Source organism: Sceloporus undulatus, chromosome 6 (genome assembly GCF_019175285.1).
Source record: "Sceloporus undulatus isolate JIND9_A2432 ecotype Alabama chromosome 6, SceUnd_v1.1, whole genome shotgun sequence".
Lineage (NCBI taxonomy): Eukaryota > Metazoa > Chordata > Lepidosauria > Squamata > Phrynosomatidae > Sceloporus > Sceloporus undulatus.
In genome coordinates, this window is record NC_056527.1 from 26,476,905 (window position 1) to 26,501,006 (window position 24,102).

The window sequence follows — 24,102 nt, forward strand, 5'->3', positions numbered from 1 at the left end:
TACAGTCGGACATGACTGGACAATCTTGTCAAAGGGGAAACCTTTACCTTTAAGGATCATTAGTGAGACTAGGGTAGTGATGGTGAACTCCTTTTAGAGGCCGAGTGCCCAAACTGCAAAATAAAACCCACTTATTTATTGCAAAGTGCCGTGTCCCTCTGGCTTTCTAGTAACAAACTCTGTGCTGGGCCGATGGAACATGTGCCCACAGACAGGGCTCTGAATGCCACCTCTGGCACGCGTGCCATAGGTTCGCCATCACTGGACTAGGGTGTCTATTGGTCATGTTGGTAATAATTTCCATTCTTTTCTCAATTACAAAAACAATGTAAATATTCAGTAACATTTCAACAGACCAACTGTTTGGTACTGTTTACTGAGAATTAGCCTGATTCTTCCTTATCTTGCAATTATGGGACAGAGTGCGTTTCAGACATTCTTTTAAACTCCCTTGTCTGGCTAAAATATTCTGCATTTTTCCATTCTTCACATAGATCTCTCAATAAAGTATACAAAAACACACTGTGAAAGGCATGCCTGCAAGTTAGTTGAGGCTTCATTTATCAATATGATGGTGATTGTATTAAAATATATCTTTTAATCCAGAAAAAATCCCTTGGTCCAAATTCCACCTATAAATAGCACTCATTGTGTGAAAAATGTATACACCACAAATTGGCTTTTTTAAAAAGAGATACTTCATTACATGATTTATGATTCTTCATATCTCCTCCCCCTCCAAAACTCACTTAGGTTGGTGATTGTTGAAATGCCCCAGTTCCTTCAATCTGTAGATTTTCAATTTGACATTTTCTCTGAAAAATAACACTTTGCGGTTGCTCAAAAGAGAGTCTATCTGCTCCCCACACTGTTCTAGTGAGGAATCAGATTCTACAACTGTGCTGCTCTGCCACTCACTCAATAATCCCTAGTACACTCTGCCCCCACAGCTCTTAGCAGAGAACAGATGCAGTCCACCTGGATCTCAAGCCAAGCTGTTTTATCCTGCTACACTTCAGTTAAGGAACAGATCTCCTGGGCACTCAAAGACCTGCTTTCTATTAGATTATCTGCTGTATTGAGATGACTGTCAAAACAATGTCTTTTGGGGGCACTCTTGGCACTGGGAGGGTCTGCCATGCTCTACATCCAGAATCTTGTCTCCCTCCAGTCTAGAGCCTGTTCAAAACCTACTCACTAACAGGCATCAGATTATTTTCACTCAAAATTTTCAAGGCTAACTCAACACCAGCTGCCCTGTACTAATAATGTCTCATAGGCCCATATTCCACATTTTCTTGGAAATCATATTTATTAGTTAAAGCAAGTTGGGAAAAGTAAGATCCATGGGCCATGCACAATAATCCTTTCCTTGCAGCTTGCCTGTGCCCACTGGTATTTTAAGAAAAATTACATTGTGGTTTACCACTGGAATTTGGCAGCAAATGGCTAAATCAACTATAGTTGATATCATAGTCGGTTTAGTTCCTTTTAATTTGATATCAACAATCAGTGTGATAATCAGTATTTCAATCAATTCAAGGGCTTTAAATTTAAATTTAATAATAAGCACAAGTGGGGGATTTTATTTGTTCATGTTGATTGAGAGAAAGTTGAAAAAATATCATTAAAATGAAAAACAAACAAAACAAAAATAGTTTAAAACCCCCCACAATATTTGGCCAATCTAAAAATGTCCCCTAGGCCTATGGCAGTTTCTCACTCCTGAATTAGAGTATTCAGTGATTAATGGATGCAGGGGAAGAGATGGTTTTTCTACCTTTAACAGTTATACAGATGAAAGAAAAGGATTACATGTAGACTGACATTAGAAATAAGCCCATAAATCAATTCAATCTGATTTAACACAATTCCTCTCCTCTCTATGAAGCAGACAGTCTCCTGGGCTTCAAATGATTTGTGCTTTTCAGAAAATTCTTCAGCTGGGCAGAACTGGCTGCCTTTGCAACTCAAGAATGTGAATGCTTGCATTTACCCAAAATTTCAGGATGCAAGCAAAATGGCAGAGAATTCAGCACAAACCAAGAGGCTTACTGTACTTTGCACACCAAGATTCTGGATGCTTGCACTAGGAGTATGTATGGTAGACATGTGCATATGCCCCAATTTGAATTGGAGAAGCTTTCATTGTTTAAGCAAAGTACTTTCATTTTTTAGTTCTTCTAACTCTGATTATGGCCTCTTATCACTACTTGTCATTCAGGGAGTCAGAGAAGTACGACTTGCTAAAATGTTCCCTTTTACACAGGTTTCTCTAGATTATTTCTCTAGTTCTGTAGAACATTACATGGAAAGTGCTAATATTTCCCATTCTCCTGCTGTGTACACTATTACAGACTGGAATTTGTTTCTTTACATGTAGTGTTGAATGAAATACTGCTTTTCTTTTGCTCTGCCCTATCAGTAACTAGACAATGGTCAGTGGAACATTTTTCAAATATACCTTCAGGGGACATTAATTCCAGTAGCAGACTTATCTGAATGACTGAGTGAGCCAAGAAGGATTTCTTTAGGCTCAGAGTACTGTACTATACTGGTGTTAGGCCTAATGTCAATCTCAGGTTTTTGTCATTGACTGTTTCTGGCAGTTTGCATTTTTTCATTGAGAAGAAATGTAACATGTCTTACGCTGGAAGCTAGTGTAAAACACTTTTGTGAAATATAGTCAGGGTGTTGTATCCACGGATTCTGCATCAATGGATCCAATTCATTGAAAATATCCCCCTCCCCGGCCAAAAAATAAAATAATTTTTTTTAAAAAAAAATCCCCCAAAGAAAATCTTGATTTTTTCCCCATTTTATCTAAGGGCCACCATTTTACTACACCATTGTAGCATCCATAGATTTTGTTATCTAGGGTGGGGGTGGTCCTGGAACCAAGCTTCAACAGATACCAACTGCTTTATCACACTAGGGGACAAACAGGATTTAAACAATAGTTAATCTAGAGAAAACCAGGAAATGCCTGATGTTTATCACACGACATTTCCTGGTTTTCTCTAGTTTAACTCTCATTTAAATCCTGTTTGCCCCCTAGGGTTATAAAGCAGCAAGGGACCACTTTATTTCTGGTATTTGACCCACACTATTCTTTGATAGCTCCCGAAATACCTACTGATGCTACCAACAAATACATCCTCACTAAAAACGTGCCCACTCTTAACCTTTATAAATAAAATTTTCATTTGGTATGAAGGCAAAGCATCAGATCTACTGTACTTTCATTGTTTCTATCACTGTTTTTTTCTCTAAGAAGTCATACACCATACCATTCTGTAACTTTTGTTATTTCTTTCAGTTCTGGTATTTATTCTGGTATCCACCACCAGTCTGCCAACTACTCCTTCTATACTTTATAGCAACCTCAGAGAGTGATGGAGTCTCCTTCTTTGAAGGTTTTTAAATAAAGGCCGAATGGCCATCTGTAAGGAGTGCTTTGATTGTGAGTTCCTGCATGGCAGGGGGTTGGATTGGAGGGCCCTTGTGGTCTCTTCTTCTTATTATTATTATTATTGTTATTATTATTTATATAGCACTGTAGATTTGCACAGTGCTATACATACAAACAATAAATAGATAAGAGTAAACCTGCCTATGGCATACAATCTAAGAAATAATAGAATAATACATATAAAATACATAGCAATACATGAAATGGTTCAATAAAACAGGCAACCAAAAGAACATCAAATAGCAAATGATAATCACGCAATGCCTGGGAATGCTTTTCTGAACAGGATGGTCTTCAACTCTATGATTCTATGGCAGGGGTAGGCAACCGTTTTGAGACGTGGGCCGGGTTGCTGTCCCTCAGACAACTGGGGGGGCCGAAGCCAAAAAAATAAATTATTAAATAATTTTTAAAATAAATAAATAAATAAATAAACCGGGACAAATGTAGGACAAAATTTTCAAATGGAGGACACTTTTATAAAAAAAATGGAGGACACGTGGAAAATTTTTTTTAAACAAATGTCAATATAAATGCATGTTTCTGAGGCTTCTATAGACAAGTGCCCCCCTGCCCGCTGCTTGCCCCTGCTTGCTCCCCCTTCCACCCCTTGCCCCCCTTGCTCCCCAAAGGCCTGGCGCAAGAGGCCAAAGGCCCAGGTGTGCCTTTCTCCCTTTCTCTCAGGGAAATGCCTGTGCTGTTTGTCCAGAGATAAGGGCCCCTGTCACTCTCTGCTCCTCCGTCCAGCTGGGTGACGGTCAGAGATGGGAACGCAAATCCCTGGGGGAGGGTGGCACACACAGAGGGCAAGGCTGGCACTGGGCACCTCATGTCTACCAAGGGGACAAGTTGGAGCATTTCCAGAGGAAGGCCACCAAAATGGTAAAGGGTGTGGAAACCATAAAACCCTCTGAGGAAAGACTTAGGAAGCTGGGGATGTTTAGCCTGGAGAAGAGAAGGTTACGAGGTGATATGATAGCCCTGTTTAAATATTTGAAGGGATGTCACATTGAGGAGGGAGCAAGCTTTTTTTCTGCTGCTCCAGAGAATAGGAAATGGAGCAAGTGAGATTCCACCTTAACATTAGGAGGAACTTCATAACAGTAAGAGCTGTTGGATAGGGAAACACTCCCCCAGAGAGTGGTGGAATCTCTTTCTTTGGAGATTTTAAAGAAGGGGACTGGATGGGCAATGGGGGTGTTGGGTGGGCTTCAGGGACGATGGTGGGTTTCATCCTGCTCTCATCCTGGCAGGGAGGGAGGAAAGGGAATAGGCGGGGGAAGGAAGGGTCCCCTCTTCCAGCCAGATGCCCCCTGCCAGGTTCTCCCTGCCCACTGTGCCCTCTGTGCCAGGACCCTCCTGCCCTGCTCCCAGCCTCCTCTCCCTTTGCTCCCCTGGAAGAACCCCCCCCTCTCCATAGCCCCCTCCCCAGAGGAAGGGCTCAGGGAGGGGGCAGCCAGGGTCGGTGGGATGGATACTATTTCACCCCCCCCCCCCAAAAGGGCTGTGTCTTTGGGGTGAAATGGGACCCCAAAGGCTCCCAATAGTTCCCTCCCTCCCCCGATCCCCTCCCCAAGCCCCGGCGGGAGGGCCCTGGGGGCGCTCTATGCATGCTCAGAGGCTGCAGAGGAGGGTCTCAGGAGGGTCTGTCTTGGGGTCCTGGGGAGCGGTCAGTGGAGGGGGAGAGTCCCAGGGAAGAGTGGGGCAGGGATCTGACCTCGGGCTCCTCGTGGGGCTCCTCTTCAGGAAGGGTCGCAGGCAGCCCCGGCCCCAGTCCTGTTCCAGGGGGGTCTGGCGGTGGAGGAGGCGTTGGAGGGGTGGCAGAGCCCCAGGGAGGCATTCAAGGGCCGAGCAACCTCCATCGCCAGCCAAAGGCCCCACGCTGGCAGCAATCGGCGGCAGGACCAGGCTGGGGCCGGTCCCAAGGCCTCGGCGGGCTGGATCCGGCCCGTGGGCTGGAGGTTGCTGACCCCTGTTCTATGGCATCATTCCCATTTGATTTGGCTTCCACGGATTTGGGTAACTGATCCAAATTGACAAATCGGTTCAGCAGCAGAGTATGGTTTCCATTATATTCACACCGGGAGAAGCCAGGAACAGAAGGTCGGGGAAGACTGGGACAGAGGGGCTGAGGAAGCCGGCAAAGCCAGGGTGGATTTGAATCCGCATGGTTCCCCCTTGGGCTGAATCAATTTATTTCAAAATAACTCAGTTCAGCGCAAAAGAACTGGAAAAAAATCAGTGTCTTTTTGATGCGGTTTAAATGGGTCAAAAGCATTGCCTCCTTTTCAGAATCGCTTCAGCGATTCAAATTAAGTGAGTACCATGCTTTTTTAAACCAGTTCATACCAAGTCAAGATCCAGTATAAAAGGTAGTAGGAATGGGGCCTATGATTCTAATGAACGTGGTAAAAAAAAGAATCTGCTTAACCCTTTCCTCCCTTGTCTGATAAAAATAAATCCCAAGAAAAGATCTTCTGCCTACAGGGAGAATTTGCTTCCCTTTTCATGGGGAAGGGGGCAACAAGGGGGGGGGGGTTTAAAAACCTTGAATCGTGTCAATGATGGCAATTTTCAAGGTGTTTTTTCATTTTTTTGAAAAAGAGGAGAGAAGCAACATGAAGCATCAGGGAAAGGGAACTTTGGTCCAAAACATGCTGCAGATATAATCCAGTTTGAGACTGCTTTAATATTCCCTGGCTCAATGCTGGGAACTGTAGTTTTGTGAGACATTTAGCCTTCTCTGTCAGAGAGCTCTGGTGCCATAATAAACTACAATTCCCAAGATTCCCTAACACTGAGCCAGAGCAGTTAAAGTGGTCTCAAATTGGATTATTTCTGCAGTGTGTTTTGGAGCTTTGCATCATATCTTGTTGGTCTCTTAACTTTAATTTCAGGCCATAGATAATGATGGTAATTTCTCCAGCAATTAAATAGGAATTAAAAAAAATACATCTAGAGACGTTTGTTAAACAATGGTGAAATAAGCGAAATAAAGTAGGTTTCAAGAGGCAACAAACTTTTCAAAATAAATAAAGTTTTCTGTTTACATGCCTGTCTATCCTGGTTCATAATCTGCCCTCAATGTTAGGGAACAAAATGCACACCATTAATTATATATTTACCACTTTGACTGGTGACTAGTTTTTTATCTGTTCTTCACAGGCATTTAGGTTTCAGACATCTTATTCTGGTTTTGTTTTAATCATGTATGTCAACTTTCTCTACATGTGTGTGAAAACGAATAACTAGAAAACTAATCAGGATCAACATTTTTGATTGTGCATACTGCTAATATGAAAACTAAACCAAGTAAGTTATTTGGATCCTGACAAATCCATTATTTGGATCCTAATAAAATGGGGGGGGGGGGAGGAAAGCTTTCTAATACAGTGCACAGAGATCATTATAGTAGTTAAGTAGTAATAATAGCAGCAAGAATATAGCACTGTAATAAAGTTTTCATATGTGACTATAGAAGCAAACATGTTATCTGTGAGTAGAAGAAATGATATATTTGACTATTTTAATACTTAAAAAAGCCAAAGCCTTCTCAAAAATAGCAACCATCAAATGGGTATATCAACTAATACAGTTTTCTTTCCAGAAAAAGGTGTATCATTGATTTGGTTGAAATAAATGGGCTTTATAGTGTTCCACTATTATTAATACACAAATTATTCCAACCTTAACAGTTACATAGTACTTAAACACCAATGCCAAAATAGCTTGACACTGACACGGGGCCCTCACACTTTCCCTATTTACAAGTTGTGTCATAGTCAGAGACAATGTCAGATCTGAACTGTATTTCACAAACAGCTGATGTGAAAACACTGTTCTGATGCATGGAAATACTGTATTTTAAAGTCGTGGTCTGCTGGCAGCTCCACTGTTAACTCCTATAGCAGCTTTGCTAGAGGTCATGAATATTACATAAGGGCTGTCCATGCATCCAAGTCAGTATCACTAAGCCAAATTCCCATAGCAACACGCACATAGATTTACTCATCAGCAAGAGCTGCATCAGCTTAGCAGTGAATGGTCTAATTCTACTGAGATTTTTCTGTTAGATCATATATCATCTGAACTCTCTTCTTTGGAAGTGTAATTTTACCGATAGCTGTAGTAAAATATGTACTCTTTCTTAGAGTAATTGACTTGCATTGAAATATTCCAATGTATCAGTCTCTGTGTTCTAGAAGTCATAAGTATTATCAAGGTGGTTATGATGGGATATGCAAGTGTTATTGGCCCAAAGTGTGATACTGTATAGCTCCTTTCTACATCCAAGATTTAGAAGTAAATCAGGTGCACGGCAGTTAACAGATTCAACAGAAGCCCAAAAAGAGAGTGCACAAGCTCTTACCAGACAATCTGAATTCTAAAATCAGTTCCTGAAAATATTTACATAACAACTGCAAACCTACATATTAAAATAATATTAAGAGCTATAATAAATCAATTTTAAAAATCTCAAAAGAAAAAGATTTAACAACTCCTTTAAAAACTAGTAACTGCTTATTGAAATAGAGCAGTCTTGTCTGCTTGCCTAAAAACCACCAAAGACAGAGGCTAGCTAAATTTTCCATGAGAGTGTTCCACAAACCATGTCTGTCACTGCAACCCTCTGTCTCAAGTCTCTCTTGGTGACTGGGAAAAAAAGCAGGGCTTCAGATGACCACAACTTTCAGGCAGGTTCACACAGGATGTGGAGAAGGCCTATCAAGATAGTCTTATCCCAAGTTGCTTGGGGTTTTATCTATAACAGTAAAAGAGAACATCCGTCTTTGTCAGCCCTTACTTATGGGAACATTGTGTTACATGCCTTGAAATTTACCAGAGTGTTTTTAGTTGTCCAACTTGGAGTGCTGAATTCCAAAGTGAGCAGGGAATCACTAGAAGCAAAAAAGCCACAGCTTATCAGATACTATGCTAAGTGGCTGAAAATGAGTTTTTGGCATTCATCCAGTGGGACATCCAGTTCCAAGTCACAAGATCAAAATTCCTAAAGAACCTTCCTAATGGTCAGGGGCAGGGTCCCCTGCAAGAACCCATCTGAATGTCATGGTAGATGCTTCAAAATTTAAAGGTTATTGTTTGGTCCTTCCCCAAATTGCAGTGGCCAGTTTCATGACAAAATTCCAAAGAAGGGGCTTCTCAGAAACAAAAAGAGGGGCTACAGTATTATAACTCATTGGGGGGGACCTACTATAGAAAGCTAAAACATTTCTGCTAAAGTTCCTGGGATTGAGACAAGGGGAAATTGGGAGAAGGGTCTCTGAGGTACTGCTGGTAGCATTCCTAAAGGGGAAAAATGAGGAAGACCGCCATTTTGGGGGTATTAGGTGGACCTGAGCAGCAACATGTACATTTCTGCTGTTAGATTTAAAAAAAGGAAAAAAGAGGTCAGCAATGTAGATGGAACAGAAGTGGAATAATTGACTCCACACAGAGAGGACTGGAAGGTACTCTGACTGCCACATTTTGCACTAGTGGCAATTTATGGGTCTTTCTCAAGGGCAGCCTGAAAAGAGTGCATCACAGGAATCTAATCTGGATGTGGAAATGGCTAACTGTGTTAAAATCTACCTTCCCCAGTTATAAACCTAGCACACCAGTTAATTTGGGCTACAGCAGCCAAGTCTGCTTTGTCTGGATTCAATCTCAATTTGTTAATCCACATACAGTCCATCAATGGATCCTGAATCTGGTCCTACAAGTTGTACAACCTGCTTCACATTAGCTTCAAAGGGTATATAGGGAGTTTGGCATAATCAGTATATTACTGCCAAAGCCCTGGATGAACTCAGCCAGTTGTTTAATGCAGATATGAAATAGCAGTGATGGGGAAAAAAATAGAACCCTGCACAACCCAAAAGCTAACATCCAAAAGCTAATCCATAATTCCCTAGCATCATGTTCTCTGAATGCATAGTCACATAGCACCAAAGCACTGTATTGTATAATGCAGTCCCATACAACCCAGACACCCCATGGTCAATCGTAATGATATGGTAATAATGCTGCAAGGTAAAGCAGGATGAACAAGCATGCACTCACCCTGTCTAGCTTCCAGAAAAAACTATCTACTAAGAAAACCAGAGCAATTTCAGTATCACAACTGATACTGAACACAACTGGCTGAAAAGGACCTTAATCCTTCAAGGCTCAAAGAAAGACTTTTAACTGAGTAGTTACCACTCTTTTAAACATATCAGCTGCCACCACCATTCTGGCAAACTCGAGGCTGGCAGACAATTACTTGTTAGTATCAAGGGATAATTTTTTAAGAAGAGTTCTTACCACTACTTCCCTTAATATAGTAGAAATACAGTTGTCTTTTAAGAAGGCCTTTACGAGACATATGGCTAGTCTCCTTCTGGCAATTTTATTCAGCCAAACAACTTAGTCACATTCTTAGCCCTAACTTACACTAAGGCTGGTAATTTTTAGATAAAAACGAAACAAAATAATCAGTCATGGATGCCATAGCTTGAGCAAATCTCATTCAGAAAAACAGCATTCCCCAAACCTCAACAACAACAACAAGTTGCCACTGTACTGGTCTACCATAGTTTGCATCAACCAATTTTGTCCATCTTTTAAAAACGTGGTATAATGTCAAACATTGCTTTCTTGAATCAACTTGTATTCAACCCCCATGACTACTGGTGGCATGCTAAAACTAAAATTACCCAAACTTATAGAAGGAAAGGGTAAGGATAGATTTATACACATGCACACACACACATCCAGTTTTCAGGAAAAAGTGCAGAACTATCTAACTAGGAAGGATGTTGTTGTTCTAACACTGTTAGTAGTAAATCATGGAAGAGTTTCTGAAACTAGCTAGGATACAGTATATGGTTAAAAATAAATACATACACCAAGATAGATGATGAAGAGAAAGATTAAGAGTATACAGAATATTAAGAACTAACAATTAAAAACTATCAGGAATAAAGGAGAGTAATGAATATGGAGTGCTACATTCTAAATATAGATGCTAAAGGCTAGGAATCTGATCAAAATTCATTAAAACAAATTGAATGGTACAAATTAAGCCAAGGGATACAACAGCAACAGTTCTTTCCTTAAAATACTTTTTAAAATCCAAACTATTATACAATATGCATCTTTGACTCAGTACTCAAAAGAACAATTCAAAATTATCCATTTAAAATACTAGAAATCATCCTGTGAGGAAAAAGAAATTGGGATTCCATTTTGGATTTCACAGCAATATTTCAACATCCCTGTTCATACAGTCTATTCTGCAAGGTATGTATGTGTTTAACATGTAACATCTGTATATGTCTGAAGAAACGATCCTTAAGAGAACTTAAACTACATCCCAAAGTCATTATTCTGTAATAGCACCAGAGGTATCTACCAGGAGACATCACAGCAATATTTTTCTTACTGTGCTTTTTTCATAAATAGAACCAGGTTCTACTAGAAATATTTCCACAGATCAAGACTATAGAGAAGCATCTTACCTTAGCCTTTTCCAGCTGTGTCTGGGCCTGTCGCTCTGCCTCTCTCCGCACTGCCTCTCTGTCTTCTTCAAGAGATACATCTGAATCAGACGGTCGGCTGGTATAGGAGTCCGCCGAACCCTGAACAAGAAGGATGCAAAATACTATTAGAAATAAAACCTGGTTGCTGATTTTATAAAATGTCATAAAAGATCAAAATCTCTTATCTTCCATTCTGTGCTTTAACAGAAATCCTGGTTACTTTTTAAAAAATAATAGCATCAATGAAAAAAGAACAATGAGCATGTAAATTATTTGGATGCTGAGGCCATTCTGGGGGAAAAACATCCCAGCATGGTTTCTATAACTAGCATTTTCTATTTTCTTCTCATTCTCATCAGTATGCCCCCTTTGCAACACAGAGCCGGTTTCTGTGGAGTAACACCAATGGTGCAGTGCATCGCATACAGCTGTTTCAAGGATAGATAAGCTGAGCCACAAATTGGGAAATATGAATCTCACAAAAGGCACTATTCAAACTAAAAATACAAAGTTGGTAAAAACAACAGTTATTCCTGAAAATTACCACCACTTCAGCTTTAAACTGCAAATTTCATCTACACCACATCTTTGCCTGACTCTCTCTTTCCCCATCAGAAAAAAAAGAAAAGAAAAAAGAGCATGGCTCAAATCTATCTTAGCCCTTCAGCATAAATAAAGAAATGACCACAAATCAAATTGAAGCTGACAGAAGAACTCTGGAGTCAAATACATGTCAAAACACTGGCTATAATGCTGGAATAACTATGTAAACAATGCTCATCTCTGCTTTTTTCTTCTCGTGGCTCTAACAAAAACAGGAAAATCTACCTATTCGAACAGAATGAATGCAAACAGTCTTTCCCCCACCACACCTGCAAAGCAAAATATGCCAGCAAATTGAAATTGAGAGCTTACACAGATATCAGAGTTCTTCAGCCGTCCTCCTTTGGCTCTTTTCAGAAGCCTGATCCAGGTGGCCTTCATTAGCCAGACAGCTTAGTTATTGTCCACAGCTGCACAGCCCGGCACTGATTCTCATAAAACATGTGCACAGCCAGCACCGCAGAATCACTGTTCTTTTCCTATCCATGCTCTGCTACAAGCTCTTTCCTTCTCTCAGCTTTGCAAGTCCTTAATATTTCTGTTCTAGTGCAAATAAATTCTTAATTTTCCCATGGCATCAAGGATCACAAATGTTTCTTTAATTCAGAGAGGGAAAATTCCAGATCAAGAATATTGTAAGAGGTGCTCTACTGATGTAATCATCAGCATAGAGACACACACAACCCTCTGCCATTATTGTTCTATATTTTAAGTGCCTAAATTGTTCTCTGTCTCTCTTGACTGTTTAAACACAGTGCTTATAAAGAAAAGCCTTTTAAAAATTCTATACAAAATGTAGCTTTTGCAAGTGCAAAGTTCATTCCATCTCTTCAGAGCCTGGGTGTGTGGTGGGGGTGGGGGAACAGGCTTTTCACATCACTGAGCATGCTCCATATGTACAGCCTTTTACGCAGATGCTCACATCACACTGTGTTGCTAGTCTATGCCAAATTACCATTTTACATCTCAAGGGTAAACAGCTGGAAAACAGTGAGGTCTCTGGAAAACTGAAATAGCTGCCATTGTATTTTATTTTTGCCATCTCTGTCAGAAACTGTATTTCTCTCTCTGAGAGGTTAGGGTATTTCACACACTGTTCATTTAAAAACAGCAACACTGAATCAGAATCATACACCAGAGATAACCCTGACATTTAATGCTTCTGATGATTCTGTGTTCTGATGATTAATAATAGAATATATATAAGACATGGGTCCAAAACACACTGCAGAAATAATCCAGTTGGAGACAACTTTAACTGCCCTGGCTCAGTGCTAGGGAATCCTGGTAACTGCAGTTTATTGTAGCACCAGAGCTCTCTGACAGAGAAGGGTAAATGTCTCAAAACTATAGTTCCCAGAATTCCCTAGTATTGAGCCAGGGCAGTTAAAGTGGTCTCAGACTGGATTATTTCTACACTGTGTTTTAGACCACGAACTACAATAATGCAAATACTGGTTTTAAAATGCCAAGTGATTTCAAAATATATTTGGCACTGACCTCTTATGTACATTAGATGCCATCTAAGCCAGGAGTAGGAATCATGTGGTTCTCCATATGTTGGACTGCAAATCCTATTAGTCCTAGCCAACATAACCAATAGTGATCGATGCTGAGTATTGCTATCCAACAATAACTCTCGCAGGGCTACACCCTTCCCACCCCTGACTAATCTCACTGAGATTAGTGATTATGATAGTAATGGGAAGTCTCATAATATTACTCATACATCCTCCTTCCCACCATCACCAACTCAGATAGAACAAAACACAGATTTTTCTCCACTTAGTACTTTCCCGTTACCCAGAACCAACCAAAGGGTGCAAAGCCAGAAAAGAAGATAAGGAGCACTCCTAACACCATGCTCTAGTGCTATCCTCAGATTTTGGGAGAACATGAACAAGATGAAGACCTGCCATAAGACTTCAGCTATTCTGTGAAAAATAGTGAGGCTGTTTGGACAACAGGCCCTTCACTAGTCCTAGGATTCCAGCCAACACACCAGCCTCTACATCTGGTGTTCCTTCGCACAAGTACTATTAAAAAGAGGCAACATTCAGCATTAACTTCATGCTCTTCCCTGTCCTGAACTTAGATTTTGAATTCTTCATTATTGTGTGTGCTGAATGTGACCAAAAAATGCAGTTCATTTTCTATGCTTTTCTCTTTTACCCCGTTCACACACATAGCAGCCACGTACTTACAAGATAAGATGTAAAGGGCTATTTATATCAGCATCTATTGATACAGACTAAACTTGCTTTCTGTCCCTGTGAACCCAAACTTTAAGAATCGATGTAGGTTTTGGGCCTTGTTCCCACTATGGTTTAAAGCGGATCGTGATTTGAAATGATCTGGTTTAAACCACCATGGTTCCCACTTAATTCGAATCACGGAAGTGATTTGAAAAGGCGGGGCATGGTTTTGACCCATTTAACCTGCATCAAAAAGACACTGGGTTTTTCGAGTGTTTTTTGGGCTGAATAGATTTATTTGGGAAATAAAGTGATTCAGCCCAGTGGGAACCAGGTGGTTTCGAATCGGACTCGAATCTGCCCTAGTTCCCACTGGCAGTGGGTTCCCTGGCCTCTCCACCCCAGCCATGCCTCTCTCCATCCTCCCAACCATACCTCCTTCCTTTCCTCCTTCCTTCCTTCTTTCTTTCTCTCCTCCTCCTCCTTTCTTCTTCCCCTTCTTCCCTTTGCCTTGCCTGCCTGCCTTCCTGGCTGCCGGTGGCTCTGGTTCGTGGGGTCTGGTGGCAGCGTTGGCAGTAGTCCTCCTCTGAACAGGGCAGAGGAGAGGCCCGGGAGGACGGAGAGAGGCAGGCTGGGAGAGCGTAGGCACACTGGGGCAGGCAGTGGAGAAGTGTCCCCAATCCCGTTCGGAGGAAGACTGCCGCTGCCACCACCACCGCTGGGCCTGTGGACAAGAGCCTCCGGCAGCCAGGAAAGCAGGCAGCAAGGTGAAGGGAAGGAGGGAAGGAAAAAGGAGGAGGAGGAAAGAAAGAAGGAAGGAGGTATGGCCAGGAGGAGGCATGGCCGGAGAGGCCGTGGAAGCCAGCTGTCAAATTCCTGGTCTGATTCCTGAAAGCAGCACAATCATAGTGGGAACCATGTTGTTTGCTGAACCGGTTTCAGGAATCGGTTCAGGAATCGGATCCCATGGTAAGTGGGAACAAGGCCTTGGTCACACTGGAGCATAATGGAGTGTTGCATGGGCAGCATAATTGATATGCATAACTGATATAAATCTACATATTTATCAAAAAGGTAACAATTTGTACTAGCTAAACCTTGTTGCTTGGATGGAATTGTAAGAATGATATACGTAACTGATATTATTTCTATGTGTTGGCATGTAACTTCATAGCCTTTGGAACACGACACTTGAGAGGTTTAAAATCCATCAGGTCCCTCCCAAAGCCTTCTTTTGATTTAATGGTTGCCAGCCTCGCACTTGTTCAGAGTAGATGTTCAGCTGAACAAATTCTTTTCCAACACTTTCCTCACAAATCGAGTTACAAAGAAATGAGTACTGTAGTTTGTTAAACAGAGCTTGAAACCTTGTTTTAAAAATGTAATTCATTACTTGGTTCTTTTTTTTAAGTGCTTCATTGATGTTACTCATTGCTCACCATTTAAAATGTAATAGTTTAAGAAACTAAAAAGCAATGTTGATAAATGCCTAAACATTGCTTTTTAGTTTCTTAAACAATTACATTAATATTTAAACATAAAAATACCCCCAACTGCCCCCAACTTCTGCCACCCATCTTTTAGAAGTATGAGTAAATATACTTGGTAAAATAAAAAAAGTAATGATGTTAGCAACCATTACAATCTTGCTACTTACAACATTAATGTTTCATATGTTGCAAATTACCAATGTTTTATATTCCTTCAGCTAAAACTTACACTAGCCCATTGTGAGTTTGCCATACAGCTCTCACTTGTTAAACTCACTGTACAGCAAGGATGCATATTTCTGCACTGGCACTGTAGACTCATACTACTTTGATGGCATTTTGGATCATGTGAATAAAACTGCAGAGTCCAAAAGAATTATTTGTTCAGCATTGCTCATGATGTTTGCTAAACCAATTCTTAGAGCAATCGGGCCTCCATGCTAAGACAAAGGTCTTTTGCCAATGTAAGGAGCCTTATGACAGATTCTGTTTGTTTCTTCCTCTGGCCTGCATTATCTACATTACTAGATAATGTATTTTTTTGTTTGTTTAAAAAAGAAAACCAATGACACTGGATCCTTTAAAAGACTGGTTTCCAAATCTGATGCAAGGTTTAAAGCTGTGTTATTCACAGTAGTAGTATGTGAACCAGTGCGGGTCTACAAGCGATTGGCTGCTGGCCTGCAGCGATTTTTTAGGGAAGGAAAAAGAGTTGCAGCCAATGGTCAATATGTTGTTGCTCCTTGACATATTAGCAAAACAACAATAACAACAAAAGCAAAAAGCCTACTGGCCCATCAGATCAGATTGCTGGAAAGCACTAGTTTGAAGGATATTGTCCAATATTGTTTCAGATGATAGTGAACTCTTTGGGAATTGAGAGATAACCACAGCTTATGCACACAACAACAGTAAATTTTGGGCATGACTTGATCTGTGAATGGAAATAATTGCGAGGCATGACATTCAGAAACAGAATAGTCTGACAATACTCAGAACTACTGGTCCATCTGTCCAAAATTACTGTGGGATATATGTCGCAACTGTTGCCATTCTGATAACTCGACTGATGTCTGTCCTGAACTAGGTGACCTCATTCAGAGACGTAGCTGTGGTAGATCAATATGCAAAGGGGCATTTGTGGTAAAGTGTGAGAATGAATAAGTTGGTAGCATAAGCTGTTGTAGACTTCAGTGTACTTCTTCATGTGTGTGGAATGAAGTGGCCAGGAACAGACCTTTATAAGTAGGCTATGTGAATGGCAATATAAGTGCAAAACTAGTGGGTATGGTAATGAAGTAACAAGTTCAGTTCAAATTACTGGTGACCTTATAACAGGAACACAGCAGTTTTGCTAAAGGTAGTACAGTGCTAAACAGGTACATCTGGAGTGCATATCTAGGTATACACTCATACCTACACAATCTCTTTTATCATAGCTTAAATTAATCTCATCCAGAAATTTTCAGAAGATAAGACTAAAAGCAAGAGAGAATGCTGGGAAGAGACTGGGCAGCTTTCCACTTGCTATCTCAATGATGGTTTCATTCTTGAAATTAAGTTGCATTTATTTAAAATACATTGTAAGATTAGTTTGTTAATAATTGTCACAAGAAAGCCAGTATGCTATAGTAGTGGTGGACTCAGACTTTGGAAGACCAGGGTTTAAATCTTTACTCAGAGATGGAAAGTCACATTCTCTTAGCTAAGATGAAGTCAATAGAAAACCTCTGAATAACTCATGCCAAGAAAACCTATAGGTTCACCATAGATCCAGAATCATCTGGAAGCCAGTAACAACAATATTCTCCTCCACAATTTTCTTTTGTGAATAAAATTTCTAAAATAACAGAGAGAGGGAGGAAGAGGCGGAGGGGGATGGGAGAGAGGGGGAGAGAGAGAGTTTTCATTCCTGTCCTTAAAATGTTTTCTTTATCAACTCGTGTGTGATGGTATAAATACATTTCAGATGTGTTTCCCCAATTTCTGTAAAAAGAAAACAAAAAAACCAAACTATTCTGGTGACATCATCTACACAGATGAAAGGGAAAAAAGGCAAATGCTAGTTAAAATTCTTGCAAGAAATACACTAGAAAATTTAGTGTTATTATCAAACGACACAGTTCCAAATCTGTGTTTAAGTGGCATATCGTTCAAGAGCTAACTAAAAATTCAATGCCATTAAAGAATTAAAATGCAGGTATTCATATTCAAAACACATTTGGTTGCAAACAATGCTGTACAAACAAATCGATATGAGAAGTGAAATCTCTCAGGGCTTTTATTCATTTCTCAGTGAGAAGATTCTATAATTGCAGGTTCCAATGCCCCAGTAATTACACTAGTCATTACCCAGAGGTTACCTCAGTTTACCCCCCCTAGAAATAGTTGATTAAAACATTTTATGTGTTGAAGGTTGCTTTAAACAAATCTAATATGTCATGATCCATATTACCTGTTTCTAAGCAAACAGAAACCCTTTGTCTGAATAAGGAATCCAGGAGTCTTCTGGGAAATCATTGAAAAGTTATATGAAGTATAGGGGAGATGATTCCTAATAGCTACAGAAGCATGCATCAGACCACTTTCATATCAAAAGCAAGACACATAATTTTAAACAATTCTTTCTTTATATTTATAGGCAGCCATGTTTATAGTGTCAATGTTATTTACATCTTAATCCAAACACAGATATATCACAGTTTACAAAGGGCTTGGAATCAAACCAATGGATCCAGAAATTATAAAGATTGATAGATACTGTTTCTATAATGTAACTTAAGCACTAGATAACTCTACAACAACTTCCATATTGACAGTACTGAAAATATTAAAATACTGTAAAATAGACCACTGGTATTCATCAAACAAGTTGTACTGCACAACAAGAGCATACCCACAACTTATATTTGCTGTTGTTTCCTATAATTGGCAGCTGGTTACATGATACTTTGTAGACATTTGGCAATACCTTCTGTTCTATAGCCCAGCGGGTGACAAAACCTTCAATGGTCTGGAGGAGCATTTTTAAAATCAAAATGTTAGAGTGCATGAAAGCAGGGTGTTAACTTTTGGCAAAATCACCTGGGCTGCTGACAACTTCCTAGAAGCAACAACATATTTTTTTTAAAAAAAAACCAGCAACAAACAAACAAATCTGAATTTTAAGAATCCACAGGGAAAAATACACTGGAGCCATATGCTCAGCTTGTGGAATAGGCTAATGGATGAAACAATATTGATATTAGTACTTACAGTACTTAACAACTCTTCATTACATCTTTACTCAAATGCACCCAGTTGGGAACTCATTTGTGAACTGTGATACAACAGAGTTTGGAATCTGGACATGGCACCAGAATCAAAGGTGAAGAATCTAAAAATAACTTTTGATGATCCTAGTCAAAATAGTTTTAATTTATCATTAGGGTTCTAAATAACCTCAGACAATTCTGAGCAGATTGCTCACCATTTTCTACCTCCAATCTTAGAAAGTACAGTTGCCATAATGCAGCCTTCCCCAACCTGATGATGGCCAGATACACAGGAATACAACTCTCAACCTCAGCTGACAATATTGAAGCTTTGGAGGTATACCCCAGCTATCTTGTGAATATTTAGGAATGTACAATAAATCTTGTTATGTGCATGCACTGGGGAAGAGGGAGGAAGGAGGAAGAGAGAGATTGTTCTTTTCATGATATTTTTCTGCCTGAGACAAAGAACAAAATGGTGCCCTCATTTTGGAAGATGAATCTTACTTCAAACTTAACAATGGATCCTTCACTGGCAGCTGCTATCATCCAAGAGTAAGAAATGCTTGGAGGGCTGGGCAGGAAGGAACAGCCTTGCTCTAACTGATATCACCAGGCTTGGTGACACCCAGTGCAGGGGGAGCTGGCAAGTAGGAGGGGAAGCTTTGGCCTCCTTCCCACTGCTTACTCCTCGTGGGTTCGTCACTGGCCTGTCTCCCTCCCCAGGGAGAGACCTGGGCTGGTGACAACACCATGAGGGTCGTGCTCACTCCCCCCACTGCCCTTGCCACCACCTCAGCTCCCTCCCCAGGGAAAGAGCCAAGGTTGCGGTGAAGGTATGTGTGCCCCTCTGTTGCAGTGGGAAAAAGACCCAACTAGGGTGTCACCCCTCCTATGAGGTGTCACCTGGTGTAGTCTGACCCCCCTGCACCTGCCCAGTGAAGCCACTTGCTCTAGTATGTCCAGCCTGTTACTGGGCCTCATGTCATAGGCTCACTTGGTGGCAATAGCTGGTTCAGGTTAGTGCCAGTGTATGTTAAAAATGCTAATACATGCCTAGTAATACATAGCAGCTTTTTGGAACTGTTGAGATCTGGCTGCCATGTGACAATAACATTCTTCTATCTACAGCAAACATACAAGATTCGAGTTAGACCAGCTGTTGTCATGCTACTGCCCAGACTCAAAGGTTGGCAACTGAATTGAGTTACCAAACCCTGTACATGGTTACAGATGCTTAGGACTGCATCATCAATATGATGACAGGTAGAAATCGATAGGTCAAGCTCTACTCACAATAGCCATGTGCAGAAACAGTCACTTAATACATTTATATAGCATTGTTTCCTGAAAGAGTTCAAAGTTCCATAAAGGATGGAAAGCTTACATCTTTATCACGCACTAGTATGTGAATTGTATCAACTTGATATATTCTTAAACAAAACAAAGATTATAGTTTTTTGTGGGTTTTTTGTGCTATGTGGCCATGTTCTAGAAGAGTTTTTTCCTGACTTTTCACCAGCATCTATGGCTAGCATCTTCAGAGAATGCTGGAGATGCATTCCATGAAGATACCAGCCACAGATGCAGGTGGAACTTCAGGAATAAGCTCTTCTAGAACATGGGCACATAACACAAAAAAAACCACAAAAAACCATGGATGCCAACCATGAAAGCCTTCGACTTCACAAAGATTGTTTGGGACTCTTTTACTGTTTGTTTCTTTCAGTGTAAAGATAGATCATGATGTATATTTTAAACAAACAACAAAAAGGGGTTGTTTTTTTGTACAGGTCATTTTACTGTAAAAAATCTCCCCTCCCCCCCCCAGCTAGCTACTTGGGAAAGTTGTACATGAAGATAATCCACCACTATTTGTCTGGCTGCTCTCTCAATAAGGATGTGAGACATAAATATCTCAAGACTTTTTTCTGGAAACTTTCCAATGGTAAGTTCCAAAAAACTGAATTCCTTCCAAGAGAAACATTACTAGAAAGGTAACTCCTCTTGCTTACAATGCAATATGAGTATATAAAAATTTATTTTATGTGCATATAATGATAAACTGCTTTGGGGATTATTGTTTCATTTTTAAAATTAATACATGTGTTATGACTTATAGGACTAGCAAACACATTACTGCACTATTAGTTACTTTGACACCTTGAGGGTGATTATAATTATCTGCGTTTTTATAACTGTGTTTATAATCTATACTACTGGAATTCAGAATTAATCTTTTACTGTAATTGTAATTAACAGTACACTTGAACTGAAAAGAAAAGCTACTTTGCTTTACAGTGACTCAGAAATAATTGCTTGTGTGGGATAATACTATGAAAATATTTTCTTCAATATGGAACTCAAGATTTATAAGTTCAGTGCAGAACTTATTCAGCTTCCTTACTCCAACCCCCAATTTAAAAAATGTGCAGGACACTAGAAGACAAGGGGGTATAGAAGGGAAAAATTGAAAAACAACACTGGAATTTTTTTTCCCCAAGGTCTTGGATAATGATAATCAAAAATGGACATATGAGGGACTTCCTGATGTGTAGTCTTTTTAGGAGGTTGTGTTTAAATAGTTTTCTGTTGTATTGAATTCATGCTACTTCAAAATTCTTGAATTGATGAATTAGGAATGACTTAGGGAGCTGGGGATGTTTAGCCTGGAAAAGAGAAGGCTAAGAGGTGATATGATAGCCCCGTTTAAATACTTGAAGGGATGTCATATGGAGGAGGGAGCTAGCTTGTTTTCTGCTGCTCCAGAGACTAGGTCCCAGAGCAGTGGATGCAAGCTACAGGAAAAGAAATTACGCCTCAACATTAGGAGGACCTTCTTGACAGTAAGGGCTATTCGACAGTGGAACACACTCCCTCAGAGAGTGGGGGAGTCTCCTTCCTTGGAGGTCTTTAAACAGAGGCTGGATGGCCATCTGTCGGGGATGCTTTGATTTAGATTTCATGCCTGGTGGGTTGGACTGGATGGCCCTTGTGGGAGGGGGAGCTGCTGCTGTTGCAAATTGACTGAAGAATCCCCCCCCCTTGATATGTGTTGCTTAGCTTGCTCAGGAAATGGGCAACAGTACAGACAGTGGGCTGTGACCCCAGTCCATAATGGGAGCAACACATTGCAGATTTGTGTATATGTACGTGCTATCAAGCCACCTGTTGACTTATGGTGACCCCATGTATTTCATAGGATTTTCTTAGGCCGAGAACAGATGGGTAGGAAGGAGTGGCCCAAAGCCGTTCCAGCTGCAAGCAGACTGGGACCACAGCAACCGAACAGCCTGTTCCGAAAGCAGGCTGTTGCCACTAGACTCAAGCCATGTCGCCAGGAGGGAGATTATCCCAACTGCTTTTTACTCCAATCTAAAGGACTGGAGGACAGGCTTGGCACAGCTTCTAGCTCTGTTGGAGGCGTGCGTTGTATAAACGGCATGCCTCCAACACGGCCAGAAGCTGCTTCTTTATACCTGTGTGTTCCAAGCCTTAGGCAAGGAATCCTCAGAGATGGTTTTGCCAGTTCCTTCCTCTGAAATATAGCCTAAAGCACCTGGCTGTGCATTGGAAATCTTCCATCCAAGTACTAAGCAGGGCTTGCCCTGCTTAGTTTCCAAGATCAGATTGGATCTGGTGCCTAATGCAAGTAGTGGAAAATTCACACACACACACTCCCTCCTTCCCAAAGCGCTTTGGTTTTATCTCTAAAAATCCACCTTTTGGCTACTCTCGGTTTTCACTTATTTCAAATTCCTCCACCCTCTTCAGCAAGTAACATAAAAAGAAATGCACAAATAAGTACAAAAAATATACATGCCAATGAAGGAAGAAATTAACATGAACTAGTTGTAAAGTTTATTCCACAGTCTGTTTTCTAAGTTCAAAGTGAAAGAGCAGAATAAGAACCGACACAGAATCTGCTTTAGAAATAACCTTGAGTGATATTACCAGTTTGCTTCCTTACTGTGATTAATTTGAAGTCTCAATCACAGTAAGAAAACAAACTGGTAATTGATTGTTTGAAGTCTCAATCAATATTATTAATTAATAAATATTCATTCAGGACACCTAGCAGTGGTATGCATAATGTTGAACTACTGAAAATATAAATGGTAAATTATTAATTTTAAACTATCAAATTGATTATTTATTCTTAGTAAGATCACAGATTTTTAAAAAAAATCATGTTTCTGACTTGAGCTTCCACATTATAGTACTGGTCTACATAACAATTTTTAGTACAGATTATAAAACATTACTGTGATTTGCTATATTTATTTTGCTTATGTTTCTTATCTGAACATATAGAAAGTATAACATATTTAGACCACAAACCTATATGCAATTGACTGGAGTATCATAAGTCTCACTGAACTTCTAAGTAGACATTCTTAGGCTATGTATGTTTGTAATTATTGCTTAGGAAAGATTAAGCAATTATACTTAACATTTTTTGTAAATATACATAATTTCCATAGATACATTATACATACATTTATGAAGCACAAACATTTTCATAAATAATAACTGTATGTATAATTTATGTTTTATTCAAAAAGTTATTACTGGTTATATTTTCATTTTTCACAAAATTTCTACTTCTATTGTTCCTCTTCACATAAAACAGTGAGGTGGCGTTCTTTTATAGCTTGAACATTTCCAAATGTTTCTTGTTTTCAATTTACACATACATATATATACACACTTTACACACAATTCTGTTTATAGCTTACCCCTTGATAATCTTCATTGTCATAAAGATACATATCTTTATCAACAGGATCTGTTTTGCTTGTTTGTTATAGTTCTCCACTGTGTTCAAACATCATGGGAGACCTCGAGTATCCTCTTAAAACTTCACCATCTTAGTGGAATGCTTTCTAAAGCTGGGATAGAAAACTGCAGTGGCTGTTTCCCACGCTTGATATGGTCTTTAAATATTGCTGGCTGACACAAAAACAAAACCTCTTGCTGTAGGCAGTTAAGGAAATGATTATTTGGCAAGCTCCACCAATAAAAAAAAAATTCCAAAAATAAGCAAAGGCATCCACAAAGATGTGTTATCTTAATCCATTTCCATTAGTAGAAGTGTACAAGCAGGGGTTGGATATTAAAAGTCCCATGCTAATCACATGCTTCTAGTACTGCACTGATAGGCTAGAAGCAGAGTACTGTACTTGAAAAACAGTTAGAATGATAAGCAGCCAGTATGAATATCAAGGCGTTATTCAATTTTATTTCTCTGTCTGGATCTTTTTTCTTTCTACGCAGTCGAGAAAATATGACCCTGACACAACACTAAAGTAACAACCAAAACTAAGAAAACATGGAACCTTTAGAACTAACATTAAAGTGGAGGATCAAATTAGCATGATCCTAACCACATTTACTTGGATGGTTGTTCCATTGCATTGGGCAGGAGTAATTATCATTTTTATGGAAAGGACTAGAATGCAGATTTAAATTGATTTCAGATATAATCTCAACACTAGCATACTAATGTCCTGGGGCCTTTATTCACCCTTTCTTTTTTCTGCCTATACAAGATTCTAAAAAGAA